This window comes from Anabrus simplex, chromosome 1 (genome assembly GCF_040414725.1).
Source record: "Anabrus simplex isolate iqAnaSimp1 chromosome 1, ASM4041472v1, whole genome shotgun sequence".
Lineage (NCBI taxonomy): Eukaryota > Metazoa > Arthropoda > Insecta > Orthoptera > Tettigoniidae > Anabrus > Anabrus simplex.
In genome coordinates this window covers 879214622-879229725 of record NC_090265.1, presented here as the reverse complement: position 1 = coordinate 879229725, position 15104 = coordinate 879214622, and the positions used below count along the sequence as shown (strand labels likewise).

At 38.7% G+C, this 15104-nt stretch overlaps 1 protein-coding gene across 2 annotated transcripts in view; it reads left to right on the top strand.

Annotated features, from left to right (window-relative positions):
• The window catches only part of f (forked), a 241483-nt gene that overhangs the window by 103682 nt on the left and 122697 nt on the right, over nt 1–15104 (top strand). The gene's annotated exons all lie outside the window — the stretch shown is intronic.

Sequence of the window (15104 nt, the reverse complement as noted above, 5' to 3'; positions counted from 1 at the left end):
AGAAATTTCTGTCAATATGTGAAATAGAAGATAAACTTAAATACAATTATAAGAGAGCAGTAGCTAAACGAGAAGTTAGACGAAAACATAGAGAAAGTTGGGAAAATTTTGTATCTACATCGGGAACAGACTTAACAAGACCACACCACAAACTTGTAAAATTCTGAAGAAATTAAACAGGGAAGTTAAGGTAGAGGTAAAACTTGAAACAGTACCACCAAATTACTGACTTAATTATTTTCAAACACTCCGGACAAATTCAAAAAAATAAGTGTTAACTTTGCCAATATCTAACAACAATACATTGAAATGTATAACATTAGAAGAGCTAGACCAAACTTCGAAGAAACTTTCAAACAAAGATTCCTCAGCTTTTAAAATCGAATTGTGAATGGAAACAACCCACCAGAAAGTGGACAGAAAGCAATAGATATTCTTCGTAAAAAAGGTGACAAAAAAAAACAGTGAAAATTACAGAGGAATTAGCATTGTTAACTCAGGTTATAAAATATATGCAAATATCATTCAAGATAAGTTGCAGCAAAATTAAGAAGATAAATTGCGGTATGAACAACAAGGTTTCTGTAAAGGGCAATCCTGCACTGATGCATATTTCACTAATAAGGTATTAATAGAAAAACTTAGAGGATTCAATTTGGAAACGCACATTGCATTTGTAGACTTTAAAAAGGCCTTTGACCGGGTAAACGGAAACAAATTGCTTTAAATTCTAAAACAAGGCAATATCTCTCCACAGATTAACAATATCTACAAATTCAATCTCATCTCTGTAAAATTGAACAAGAGCCAGACCGAGTGGAAATCAATAAATGGTGGCGTAAGACGAGGCTACGGACTCTCCCCTCTACTTTCTATAATACATATGAATGCAGTAATGGAAACTTGGAAACAAGGACACCATGGATCAACATCTAGATGCCATATTATATGCTGATGATGTTGCATTACTGGCTACGACGGAAGATGACTTACAAAGATCAGTATTCAATCTAAAAATGTTTCCTCAGATATTAATATGATCATTTCAACAGAGAAACAAAAATAATGGCCTTCAAGAAAAGAGAACCGATATCTAGTAAAATATCTTTAGATAATGCAACATTGGAAATATTAAATGTGTTCAATTATCTCGGGTACAACTTACCATACCAATCAGAATTAGATTTGCCAGAAAAATTAATAAATTCACAAAAACTACAGGAATAATAAGACATCATGAAACCATAACTTGTTCAGGAACACGCTCGATTGCGCCTTTATAATACCCTAGCTAAACCAACACTTTGCTATGGATGCGAGGCATGGACGTTAAGATCTCAAGACTTGTCTCGAATTACAGCACGAGATATGACATTCATGCGTCGTACCAGCAGGGTATACAAAATGGGACCATAAAAGTAATGAAGAGGTACTAAAAGAACTGAAAGTACAACCGATAACGGACTACATCTACAGTTATCAGGAAAGCTGGAACCGTCATCTATAAAGGATGCAACCTGGTAGATTGCCAAAAGAGATAATTTCATACCAACCCAGAGGAAAAAGATCTGTAGGACGTCCGATGAAGAGATGGAGGCAAAATGCAAGACGGTAACGGGACACATGGACCAATACTTGGAAGGAAGATGATGATGATGATGATGATGATAATTTTGGTCCTAATTTATTAAGTTCTTGTTGTATGATGAATAAAATACAAATAATAATAGCAATAATAATAATTATTATTATATTCTTTTTACGTCCCGTTAACTACCTTTTCGGTTTTCAGGGATGACGAAGTGCCGGAATGTTGGCACGCAGGAGTTCTTTTACGTGCCAGTAAATATACAGACATGAGTCTGACGTATTTGAGCACTTTCAAATAATACCGGACCGAGCCAGGATAGAAAGTGCCAAGTTGGGCTCAGAAGGCCAGCGCTCTACCGTCTGAGCTGCCGAAATACAAATAGATAAACAAATAAATAAGTCACACAATAGGATACCACTTCTTTGGCAGGTGTTAGTAACTATTTGTCTAATACAGAAAAACACTTGGTTGAAACAGCTGAATGAAATCAGCTATGTCATCATTCATTCTACCACCTGAGGTAGTAGTACGTTCGGTCTCAGAAAAACGAGGTTCGCTAACGAGCAGAACGTAGTTCATTGTAAGATACTGCCATTGCTCAGTGGTACATATAATTGCGAAGTTCTTATACCACATAATGCGATGATCTGGGTAATAGGCCTCCTTAAAACAACAATAATGAAAAAATCCATATTAAGGAGTCAGCGTAATGATGAACATTTAGAAGTGTTATGAGAGGTTTTCTTTGTGTGTATGCTTTACGACTCACCGACACAGATAGGTCTTATGGCGACGATGGGACAGGAAAGAACTAGGAGTGGGAAGGAAGTAAGGTAAGGCCCGCACACCCTGCATGCCAATGTAAACTTTTAAAATTGTATGCCCATATAGTAATGTCAGTTCTTGCAATTTGGTCATTAAATGCATTATTTTTGTATCATACCGTTATATTAGTTTCTAATAGGTTGGCATTTATATTATATCAATTTTAATAAAATATTTAATCTTTTAACCCAAATTGAAATGTTCTTGTCCCGATGTTGCCCGCTGTGCTATCTTGATTACGTTATACGGCCCGCACACCAGTTTGTCTGTGGCATCCGTGGCTCAAAGCAACTCAGCCCGGCTATTTTGTTTATTATATTATTTGATTAATAATAATATATCTAAATAAGAGGAAACACGCGTGGCCATTCCGCTCGGTAACTGTGTTGTCTTCATTCTTCCAGTTAAAATGTTAGTGAAAGGATTTCCTTTTCTGTACCGGTATAGAAAAAAAACAGATTTTTATATCATTTTGTCTGAAGGAGCTTGAACTCTGCTTCTTTATATCACACTCTGAAATCGTTGCTTATAGTAGGACTGGGGAGTCGCACCGATCAGATACTCTGTTTCCGGGAGCTTATAGTTGTTATCCTATCCTGAGGGCTAATTTTCCTCAGATTTTAATCATTCTCTGTCGAAACTATCACCTTTTATTGAGATTAAATTTCAACTCAGATTTCACCTTTACCAATACTAACCCCACTTCCCCTCATACGAAAATAATGAAGTTAGAGATTTAGCCAATAAAAACAGGTCGCATTAAAAAAGATACCATAGAACACAAAGTAAATAGCTACTACTGCTTTATCTTCTGAATGAAATAAAACATTTTTGATCATCCTTCGACTCTGCTTAAATAGAGACGTGGTGATGATGATTATGATGATACGGTCTATGACCTCCAGAAAAGGGCTGGTGCAGGTCTTTTAAGTGACTTGCACTGTGTGAGGATGACACCCTTCCTACTATAATATTTAATTATAATCTGTACAAAATAACGATGCCATCTTAGTAAACAGTGCTGATTATTATTATTATTATTATTATTATTATTATTATTATTATTATTATTATTATTAATCACAAACAGTCTTATCACCACAATATTTGAATCCATAAACGGTTTTCGGACTCTAGGGCCAATCATCAGTGTTAAAATTATGTACAACATTTAAATCCAAATGAGTGTCGGTAAAATGAATTAAAGTAAGTTAAAATGGAGCCCTGTTGAGATCATATGTAAGATAAAAAAAAGAAAGAACAAGTGTATGAGTATGAAAATAATAAGTACTCAAGCCCTTCCTATGGTATGTCGCACCTTATATAACAACATTGTAAGGTTTATATATATTACGTATTAGGTCAGATAACTCGTTTTGATATGCCTATCGCAGTCATATTGTTTTGCCTGCCCTTTTCAGTAATTTTATTAACACTTAATACCGGTACATAACTGATTTATTCGTAGTTTAGTTTATTAACACTTCTTTCCATACAATATTCTCTGTTCTTCGACCATTCGGCCGTATCTGGATCATGACATTTTCAAACGATCTTGCCCGAGATAGTGCAACATACAATTGGCCCACATGAAAGGGTCCGTTCGTTGAAAATAGCTCTTCGACTCCAAATTTGAATTAATTCTTCAATGAACAGGGAGGGGGGGGTGGCGGGAGTTCTTCTCTAACGGGAGGTAAATACCGCCTCTCGGCCAGATAGTTTTTTCCTCCGCCAGTGTACAACCAGAGACCTTTCCGACTCATCGATGTGTCTCGAAAACAGATGAGTTAAGGGGCATAGTTTTCGCCCCGGGATTCTCAGGTACTCTCCCTCAACAAAAAAAAAAAAAAAAAAAAAAAAAACAACTAGTCGACTTGATATCTTCCAGTCTGTAAGTACGTAGACTGTTTTCTCTTTGTAGCATGTGAGTTATCAGGAACGTTCTGACATCTGTTGAGTATATTTCGAAGCTCTGCAAGGACAGAGAATCAAAAACTATCAGAGAATAGTATTCTTCCACCATCAGAGGAAGTGTTGACTGTCTGCCTTCACAGGTAGTGATTAAACATGGCTGCATGCAATGACATTGCTAAGGATGAAAATCACATATATCAGAATATTAATGAATCTGCTAAGCACAGAATGTATTGCGGGTAGGGTAAGCATTCGCTTGCAATTATTGGAGTGATCATTTAATGATTTTATTTTATGATTACTAAAATTTGGCTGAACTTTGAGACCTAACAATGTCTCACGATTCACCGGCAGGTAATTCTGGAGAGAATACAACAGAAATGAAGCAGATCTGTCCAGTAGAACGGACGAACTGATTTGCCAAAGCTGTTTTTAGTAAACTTTTAATATATAGATGATAATAATAATAATAATAATAATAATAATAATAAATGAAATGGTGTATGGCTTTTAGTGCCAGGAGTGTCCGAGGACATGTTCAGCTCGCCAAGTGCAGGTCTTTTGATTTGACTCCCCTAGGCGACCTGCACGTCGTGATGAGGACGAAATAATGATGAAGACGACACATACACCCAGCCCCCGTGCCAGCGAAATTAACCAATGATGGTTAAAATTCTCGACCCTGCCGGGAATCGAACCCAGGACCCCTGTGGCCAAAGGCCAGCACGCTACCCACGCTAGTCAGAATAATTAACCAATGAGGATAAAATTCGCAAACCAGTCCAGAATCGAACCGGGGACCCCTATGGCCAAAGACTAGCAGTTAGCTACGGAGCCGGGTCTACACTTGAGATTAATACCAATAATGGCGTGTTCATATTCAAACAGTGGCTTTAAAACGTTACATAAACACCGCGGTGAATTATCCTTTGGCCTGCTAAGGTGACTGCTGCCAAACCTGATTGCCTACAGATGTTGGATTGTTTCGTGATCAGCGTGACAACTTCCTCGGCAATTGCTCGACTGTTTTAAAATGTTATTTGAGTCTGTAGTGTTTTATTTTAGACGGACTGAGTGGCTCAGATGGTATACCGTTGGCCTACTGTGCCCAAGTTCGCGGGTTCAATTCCGGCTCACTCCGGTGGCATGTGAAGGTGTTTAAGTACGCCAGCCTCGTGTCGGCAGGCTTACTACTTCGTAAGAGAATCCTGCGGGATAAAATTACGGTACTTTGGAGCCTCGGAGACAACTGTAAAAACAGATAACAGGTCGTAAAACGATTATTATTATTATTATTATTATTGTTATTATTATTATTTATTTATTGTTATTTATTTATTTATTTATTTATTTATTTATTTATTTATTTATTCGTCTTCTATGGACCACGCCATTTCAACTACTTTCTCCTATCTTTCACATGTACCCAGTGTTTCCGCATTCTTCTTCGGTGAGCATCCTTCCGTTCTTTGATCCACTTCTTGCCGGTTTTCATTTTGGGTTTTGGCTGGAAACTCTGTACCTCCCCAAGTTTCTTCTTCAAAGAGTCACGTTCCAAGATGTCCTCATGAGAGATACCCAGTTCTTGTAGGTCTTTCTCCACCTCTATAAACCAGATTCCTTTGGTTTTCTTTCCCTCAAATTAGGCACAGATTCGATTGGACAATCTTCCGGAGCTCATTCATGTCGAGTGGCCATAGAAAGAGATTCTCCTTTTGCGTATGATGTCTGGTATCTTCTCCACGTGTTGACAGTTCATCGTTGTTATTATTATTATTATTATTATTATTATTATTATTATTATTATTATTATTATTATTATTATTATTATTATTATTATTATTATTATTAGGATTTAAATGCAAACTAATCTCATAAGGGTTCGGACCACTTAAGTCCAGGGTCCACGCCCAGGTTTAACTCGTTCGTTTTAAAACACATTTATGTTCAAAAAAGACCCCAACTAGAGTATGGTTCCAGTGTATGGGACCCTCACCAGGATTACTTGATTCAAGAAATGGAAAAATCCAAAGAAAAGCAGCTCCATTTGTTCTGGGTGATTTCCGACAAAAGAGTAGCGTTAAAAAAATGTTGCAAAGTTTGGGCTGGGAAGAACTGGGAGAAAGGATACGAGCTGCTCGACTGAGTGGTATGTTCCGAGCTGTCAGCGGAGAAATGGCGTGGAATGACATTAGGAGACGAATAAGTTTGAGTGGCGTCTTTAAAAGTAGGAAAGATCACAATATGAAGATAAAGTTGGAATACAAGAGGACAAATTGGGGCAAATATTCATTTATAGGAAGGGGAGTTAGGGATTAGAATAACTTACTAAGGGAGATGTTCAATAAATTTCCAATGTCATTGAAATCATTTAAGAAAAGGCTAGGAAAACAACAGGTAGAGAATCTGCCACCTGCGCGACTGCCCTAAATGCAGATCAGTATTGATTGGTTGAACCTGTCACCCATCCACTTTGTAATATATCACGCTTCTGGCGTAACTCTGCCACGAAAATATTGGGCTAGATTTAGTGGGAGGAGATGAATCATGTTCATAGTTTTATCCTAATGTCTACTTAATCTTCTGATCAGTATGTTTGTGCTGTCCGTAGTTATCCAGTATTGAAGAAATTTGTTGCAATAAAAAATTATTTTAGCGTTCGTTTGAGGTGCGAAAAATTATCTTTAAGTAGCCACTGACTTGGGGTTAAGCTTCAAAACTTAAAGATTTGGTCCTCTCCTGGTCTGAGCTCCTCAGATCATCTTTGACCTGAAAGCTTCGGTGGATCCTACGGAGCTAGGAACTGCATGGCGTTGCCATCTAGCGCCCATAAGGCGAACTGCTTGGACGTAACCTTTACGAATATCTCCGAACTCCTCCGAATTTCACTTGGTGAAAATCTGTGCAGTTCACTGTCTTCAATAAGCTACTTGGAGCCAAAGTTTTTTCGTTTCTGCATTTTCTTTACTTAACATTTGAATAACTCTTACTAATATTATCGACGTGGGAAGTCTAATGCAAATGTTATCCGGTTGAGCCGTTGCTACTAACGAGCACGTCGATGGGGTCCTCATTATCCTACAGTAGATATTTTTGAAGAATAGAATCGTCTTCAGCTAATAGAAAAGGTTGTGGATGAAAAAATCGTATTATTCCGTCTTAAATAAATAAATAAAAAAAATAAATAAATAAATAAATAAATAAATAAGGCAATGACCTCCGTTACTGTATTGCAGACATTTTTAATTTAACATTATTCAGGCTACCTGCTATCAATTTTGAGGTTTCCATTTACTCCACCAGATGGCAATGAAACCGGAACTATCTTCACCGACGTATGGTTCAGTTCTAATTAATTGTGTCGGATCATCGCCAAGTGTTTCACCGGGAATCTATTTTCACAGCTAAATGTTGTATGGTAAACAGCGTTGTAAGAGTAGTTTGCCAATTTGTTGTTTCTAACGATCAATTTAGCAAAGATATGCATATGCGCTAAAACTGACAGAAGCACACGAAGAGGCGACTTTTAAACCTTTACTCTTCTCTATTATTTATTATATCATTTAATATCTTCGTACCAATAACATACTGAGTATTCAACGTATTGATTTAGATTTTAAACTACGCTTACATTACTGAAGGCAGGATGGATTTAAAACGAAATTATTCGAACAAAGGACCATGGAACAGTATAGACATTCAACGAATGTAGCATCTTTACAATATTCTACTTCGCATTCAGTATTTTCAATTTGTTTTACGTCACACCGACACAAATAGGTCTAATGGCGACGACGGGATAGGAAGGAAGCGACCGTGGCTTTAATTAAGGTACAGTCCCAGCATTTGCCTGGTGTGAAAATGGGAAACCACGGAAAACTATCTTCAGGGCTGTCCACAGTGGGTCTCGAACCCAATATCTCTCGGATACAAGCTCACAGCTGCGCGCATTCACTATTGCTAACTTGGAAGTCTACTTTGACGAACACTTTTTGAAGCCTCAGTGCTGTCGTTATTGTTATACATCTATGTTTCCGACGTGTCTATTAACATTTCCTGGAGTACATGGGAGAAGATTATACACAACAAAATTTTTATCATCAAAACTCCATCATGCAAGTTTTCTGTGCTATTTTCAATTATTTTTATATCTGTGCAGGAGCGGAATACATGCGTTGAAATTGTACGATTTTCTATATCGTTAATAAAATTTAAAAACTACTTCAGTACTTCAGTATTCCCTGTCAGGAAGCCAATGCTCTAGCATCGAACCTATTCAGCCTGACACGCAGTGGTGGATTTAATATTTCTGTGTCCCTACGCATAATTATGGCATGCACGCTCCAAAAGAAAGAATAATATTGAAGTACCGTACTTGAAATACCTAGACAATATGATACACTGTACAAAATCAGAGTTTTCAGAAGCTTAAACTTTCTAAAGACGAAAATAAATTTTATCATAAAATTGTTAGTCTTACTTTGACGATCAGACCCGTCGATCAAATTTTGATAGTTCTCGTTTTTCATTTGCTAGTAGCTGTTACATAAGTAGTGTAAGGGAGCCAGACATACCGTCAGCCATTAGCGATATCGCAAAGAACAAAACTGTCGTATAGAAAGGGGTTGGGAATGGTAGGTATTAAATGTTTGTTTCTTAGCTCTTAGAAATATAAGACCACACAAGTATTCTTATTCTAAGAATAAATTGCGAAAAATTAAGGCAATAACTTCGAATTGTAGGTAATTATTGGAAGAATACACAATTTTATTGTAGTTTAAAAGAACGTATTAGCCAAAATTTGCCGCTCCCGAACTCCGCCGCTCCTAGTCATTTGCCTAGTGCACCTATACTATAAATCCGCCTCTGCTGACACCCAAAACTTTACAGGAATACGTAATACAATAAATTGGTGTTTAGATGACAAAATTCTTGTACTGACTCTAAATGTAATTCAGATGCACATTACAATGCGGTTGCTCTTTGCAGTAGCTAATTCAAATGGCAACAACCGGAACGTATGGAGAATAATTTAATTTGAAATTGCATTAAAGATTGCTTCATTACTCCGCTGCTATAAGTCTCTCTTTTAGAAGTGTCCTATTTCCTGTCTTCTTCAATTTTAACTTTCCGTTTTTATGTAGTTCTGTGCCTATCATTTATTGAGCAACCTTCGATTCTTTGTTCAATATTCTGTAAAATGTATTAGAGGTAAAACAGACCTAAACTTAACCTGATTTAGAAATAACATGTTTAGGTTGAAGCTTCCACATTCCTTGAACAGATTGTACACGTCATGATCCAGAAAGTGATAGAATGAAAATTTCATAGTCCCCAGAGTACAAGCACGATCTAAATGGTGGAGTACATCACTATAGGCATTCCTCTAAATTTGGACTATAAGAGGGTGTACTTCTTTGCTTGTAGAGCGAGTTTGTTATAGTATTCGCTACAAATTGCCTTGTAGGCTGCTCGTCTACTACAGAGCTTAACAGAACTATGGCATGTTTGTTATATGTATACAGGATATACCTAAATTCCCACAAAGCAATTTGCGGGCTTGTAGGAGGGATAGGGTAGATAAAGTTTTGAATGGGAAACCATGTTCGTAAACGTATTGTCTTCATGCTACAAGCAACACATCAACCTAGGTTTAAATGCCCCGTGTCTGCTGCGCACGTTGTTATTGTTGTTGTTGCAGTGCTTTTGCGTCCACGTACAAGAGTTTAGGGATGTACGAGACTTCGGTGGAGTCGGAGGTTATGGCAGCGGCGGATGATCAACTACCAGGTGTTTGTAAGAGAGTGTTCCGGAACATAAACATACAAGTACTATTTTTGTATCGAAGTGGGTGATCACCACTTCTAGCCGCTCCGCTTATGGACGCAACAGACTTACGTGGGACATTTAAACGTGTGGTGCTGTTTGGTTTCTAGTGGGGAAACTGTCTCTGAACAAGGGTTCATATTGAAAATGCTCTCTCTTCTGTTCCTCCCAACATGCCCTCAAACGTTAGTGATAGGAATTTAGATATATCCTGTATTAGACAAATGTAAAACCGGGCGAGTTGGCCGTGCGTGTAGAGGCGCGCGGCTGTGAGCTTGCATCCGGGAGATAGTAGGTTCGAATCCCACTATCGGCAGCCCTGAAGATGGTTTTCCGTGGTTTCCCATTTTCACACCAGGCAAATGCTGGGGCTGTACCTTAATTAAGGCCACGGCCGCTTCCTTCCAACTCCTAGGCCTTTCCTATCCCATCGTCGCCATAAGACCTATCTGTGTCGGTGCGACGTAAAGCTCCTAGCAAAAAAAAAAAAAAGACAAATGTATATTAACTAGTTTAGGGCCGGTGACCTTTAAAATGTGCACGTATTGCCATTTCTTTTATCAAGTGCTTCACCCCAGTTTCGTATTTGGGAGACAGTGGATTCTAACCCCACTGTCAGCAGCGCTGAAGATGTTCTTCTGTGGTTTCCCATTTTCATATCTGGTAATTGCTGGGGCTGTACCGTAATGAAGGCCACCGTCGATTCATTTCTACTCTTAGCCCTCCCCTGTTCTATCGTCGCCATAAGATGTAAAGCAAAACAAAACAAAATGTTAAAAATCCCAAGTAACATTTTATTGGATGATAGGTGTTAATGAATTTTTTCCACTGTTGGCGTCATGGTGCCACATTAGGACTTACTGAAAAAAATAAGGCTAAACGAAAATGTAAATTGATCAAACACCTCGCAAGACAATCCAGAACTTTTTGGATTTAACAATGTAGTTATAGAAAATATATTCTACCGCCCCTGCCCTTCCTGACGCTAACCCTATTTGGAGGGATGCATTCGCTATAGCATGTGTCTATGGTGGTGGTTGGCAGTATGGTGTAATTTTTGTAAATATGAAGAGTACTGTATTGGGACAACACACACACACACACACACACACACACACACACACACACATTCCCTTGAATCAGACTCAGATAAAATCCCCGATCCGACCGGAGATCGAATCCGGGACCCTCTGTACCTAAGACCTCGACACTGACCATTCAGTAAAGGAGCAGGACAAAAAGGATACTTATGATGTACATAAGATAGGTGTTGCACAGCACTTAGTTACAAGTAATAACGAGTTCTAACTGATAAGAGCAACTAGCACACAAAAGATATCAAAATAAAAATTACTAAGAATTTAAGAAATATTACTTTGAAATGATTGTACTCGCTTTGAAACTAATTAGGTGAAAAAAATTATTTAAAAATAGTAGTACTCTTTTCGGGAAAGGAATAGAAGTCCAAATGGGATAATATGATAAGAAATATAAGTAAAGCCCACAGCAGAGACGTGGTGCAAATTCTGCCGTACAACAATCCGTTCAGTTCTTACGCCATGAGTGAACGTAAGCCTATCAATCCCACTCTTTGGAAAACGTGTATTCAAACGTCAATTAAATATTATTTACCATTCTTTTTAATAGTTTGATGATAATGCTTGTTGTTTGAAGGGACCTAACATCTAAGGTCATCGGCCGAAATCGGGAGGTTGTGGGTTCGGATCCCACTGGTGTCCGGTTGGCCATTTTTGTTCTGTACTAAACATCTCTTCAACACGTATTAAATTTACTTAACACGGCCTAATAGGTTGAAAATCTGTTTCGAGAACACTCTTGGTCTTAATCTTTCCGACAAACTTTTTTTCGAAGGTCTTTCCTCAAGAACTGGCCCACTGATTTTGCCTTCCGCCATTCGATCTTGACTCCCAGTGAGTGGGGTACGCGGATGAATACACCCTGTCTGTCGTAACAGGCGACTAAAACGGCCGACTAAGGGATGATGGATTTTGAACCATGAGATTATCTGCGATTAGTATCATCACGCTACGAATACCATGGGTCGACTTCACTTGCACTTAGTACTACTATATGCGGAACACCATAAACTTAAGTTACCTGTGATTAGTACCGCTATATGAGGAACACCATGGTTCTACTTTACTAGCGATTAGTACCGTTATGAGGGGTCAGTGACGTGGATTTGGACCCCTTTAGACAACAAGCATCATCGATTTAGGCTTTTGCTTTCGAAGCAGCCCTTTGCTCAGTTTAAAATTACTTTATGGGAAGGTGGGGCATTACGTGCTGGATCAATGATTGTTTTAAGTTCATAATCATTGTCCATATCGTCCTTTTCTAATTCCAGTCAATGTATGGAGTTTGGAATTATTTTAGTTTTCAATACTGCGAGTTGGATTATTTTAAATTTATATTCATTCATTCAGCATCATGTTTTGATTCTGGTGAGTGGATGAATTTCGGAGTTTATCATTACATTCGTCTCATCTCGTACAATTAAGGGGGAATGTCCTAGACAAAAATATCAATTCATCATCATCATCATCATAATCATAATCGATCTTGTGGATCAGATTTCTTTTCTCACCAACTTCATTGTGAACTTGACCATTATTTTTTCTTTGTTCCTAGCTTGTCCAGTCACTGTTCTCCACATTCACATCTTAGCTGCGTCTAATCCTCGCCTTTCACGTTTTCCTAGTGCCCTTTACATCCATAGCCTACCGGTGTACATTCCAGAGAAAGCTCCTCAAAAATACCGTAATTTCCTTGTATTGGTTTTGTTTGTACGTGCTTGGATGCAGAGCCATGTTTTTTGTTAGATGGTTTTTACTCTGGAAGACTTGCTTAACCATATGTTATTTTATTTACTTCATATATAATTTTGTTGTCCGTGGTGACGATGCTTCCGAAACAGCAAGTGGTTTAAATTTTCAGTTTTTTCCTAGTATTATTTCAGCCTGCGGTTTTTGAATGGTTTAATTATGATCGTTGTCTTTACACTTAGCATGAAAGTGAAATTGATATTAGTTGAAGTCTCGAGTTCCCAACTCTGAAACATGCGTAAGATGAGTAGAAGCCGTTTCATTAAATGTAGCTTCATACCTTTATGTACAGGTATAATAATATAAGGAAGAACATTAATGTCTACCGTTACGAGGTGAAAGTTATTTGACATCTTCAACTAATTACAGAGCTACATAACTGTATACAAATTGTATTTGTCTCCCACTTGCCCCTGCAATGATCGTCATTTCTCTGCAGTTGCTGTGGGGAACATCATCAAATGTAGTGTTTCTAGTCCATGTGATAATGTGTGCCTGTGTGTTAGTGGTTCTAAGAAAGTTCATCTGTGAAGTACTTAAGGTAGTGAGTGATATATCTGAGTGGTGATCTATTTTTTAAAGTTGGATACTATGTGAATTTGTTAAATTTTCTAAAACTTTCTTCGTAGAATACTGTTTTTGTAGGACCTAAGCGACACACTGATATAGTTACTAACAGCTGTATAGCGCACGTGTGTACTCTGTAATGGTCATAGTTACCTGAACCATTGTTAAGTACGAATCCTTCTCCTTATTCTTATGCCATATCTTCATCGGATGTCCGTTGTCATAAGGGCGATCTGATTCTTGTACTCTCAGAAAGTCGGAAAAGAATGGGGTACTGAGCCCATACCATTCTCGTACATTCCGTAGCCTAGATATTCTCATTCTTTCCCTACCTCACCGTCCTTCAATTTTACCTTTGATATAACTCCAGAGTAGCCTGTTCTTGCACTTCCTTTCCCACATCCTTCTGCTGTCACGGGTGTGATTCTTCCTGCCACCAGCTAGAGCTGTACAAAATGACGTGTAGACTCTTTCAAACTCACTGATAAGCGATGGATCTCACTCGATATTTCGAAGTCCACCCACGTCCAAAGCAAGCTTCCTGCTAGAGCATTCTGGTCAATGAGTGTTTGAAGAACCAAACTCAACTTCACTGAACAAATAAGTCTACCGAACTGTCCCATACTGCAGAAACGATTCTGGGCAGAATAGAGCACCTCAGAATTTCGTTCGTTGGTGCACTGTTCCTACATACATTGGTTCTCGGCACATTTCTGTTGGACAGCCTTCTTCTTTGCACCTTCACTGCATTTAACACTCGCAACGCACGGACGTGAAGCTGGAACATGGCAATGACTCTCAATTCAATCACTGAACAACTGAGTGGACTGGCATACAAAGCCTGTTACCGAGTTTTGAGTTTAAGTTGACACAGGCATATCTTTGTGGGAGGCACAGATGTCTGTCGTAAGAGGCGGCCAAGGGATGACGGATCTTCAACGCTACTTGCACCATATGATATGAATCTGCGTGTAATTGTAATTGCGGAAGTGTAGAGGGATATTAATAATTTACAATTAAAAACCCCTGACCCGGCCGGGAATCGAACCCGGGGCCGCTGGGTGACAGGCGGACGCGTTGCCACCTACACCGCGGGGCGGGACATCCTCAACCATGAGATTACCTCTAATTAGTACAATAATGCGAGGAACACCATGGGTCGACTTTACTTGCGATTAGTACCACTATGTGAGGAACACCACAGGTCTGGACGTTGCCCGTGATTCGTACCATTATGTGAGAATCACCACTGTTCTGGGCGGTTTCTGCGATGAACACCATGGGTTAGCGTTACCTTTGAGTAGTACATTCCCTGTGATTAGTACCACAATGTGAGGAACACCATGGTTCTTCTTTAACAGCGATTGGTACCATTACGAGGGCCCGGTCACCTGAATTTTGTACTCCTTTAGACAACAAGCATCATCGATTTAGGATTTTGCTTTGGAAGCAGCCCTTTGCTCAGAGTATAAACATTGTTTTAAGATATTTTATGGGAAGGGGGGGGGGACACAGGGGGTCGGATCCACTAATTA